Source organism: Capsicum annuum, chromosome 4 (genome assembly GCF_002878395.1).
Source record: "Capsicum annuum cultivar UCD-10X-F1 chromosome 4, UCD10Xv1.1, whole genome shotgun sequence".
Lineage (NCBI taxonomy): Eukaryota > Viridiplantae > Streptophyta > Magnoliopsida > Solanales > Solanaceae > Capsicum > Capsicum annuum.
The window spans coordinates 80105560-80106505 of record NC_061114.1 but is presented as its reverse complement, the minus strand read 5'-3'; the positions used below and the strand labels follow the sequence as shown (position 1 = coordinate 80106505).

General features: G+C 35.6%; 1 non-coding gene across 1 annotated transcript; it reads left to right on the top strand.

Annotated features, from left to right (window-relative positions):
- Positions 1 to 335: 335 nt before the first annotated feature.
- LOC124898281 lies at positions 336 to 442 on the top strand. The gene has a single exon (XR_007055256.1). It is a non-coding gene; the product is annotated as a small nucleolar RNA R71 (small nucleolar RNA).
- The last annotated feature ends 504 nt before the right edge of the window (positions 443 to 946 follow it).

The following is a 946-nucleotide window of genomic DNA, read 5'->3' as shown; positions in this document are numbered from 1 at the left end:
TCTGAACCTAATGAAATAAATTTGTTACTTCTTGTGTGGATTGTGTAACCACAAAATTCATGATACTGAGCTGTGTAGTTAGTTCATTTAGTAATGCAACAATCTGGGTTGATATATTCATAAACTGACCAACTTCCAGCATACCTACAACCTTATTTGGAGCACTTCTTGCATTAGCATTCCACTTAGGATTCCCTGAGGAAATTCAATTTAGCAGTGTGTAAAACTCATCATATGTCTTCTCTAAAGCTTGCCCACCTACTGTTGAATCTTAGAGAATCTTAATGTTTGTCTCAAGACCCTCAATAAAAGTGTGTACCAATACATCATTAGTCTAATAATGATAAGGGTAATTTTTGAGCATATACTTGAATATTTACCAAGCTTGGTAAATATTCTTTCCATCTTTCTACCTAAAACTCAGAATCTCATTTCTTAAATGTGATGTCTTCCTAGATAGAAAGAATTCAATAAGGAATTTCTAAGCCAAATCCTCCTAAGAAGTGATAGAGTTTGGTGGTTCAGCATGTAACCACCTCTTTGCTTCCCCCGGCAGGGAAAAGGGAAAGAGAGTCAATCTGACATAATTAGAAGATACTCCAATAGTAACATAGGTGTGACTGATCTCAAGAAAGTTTTGTATGCGTTATTGTGGGTCCTCATGAGATAATCCTATGAACTGCCCACTTGAATGCAAGAGTTTCACCATATTCTTATCAATTCAAATCAACCACCTATATCTGTCTTGCAGATACTATTAGTAGCATTGTTTATAAGTGGTATTGCCACTTTACGAATGGGTCTAGGTTCTGTTCTAGCAGAGGAAGCTGGAGCCATAAGAGCTGGAAAAATTAGAGCTTCAGGATTAGGATTTCTCTAACTTCCCATTAGAATTTATTGAATTTGGTATTAAAGTGTTGCTTCTCTTAACCTTTAATGAAATATC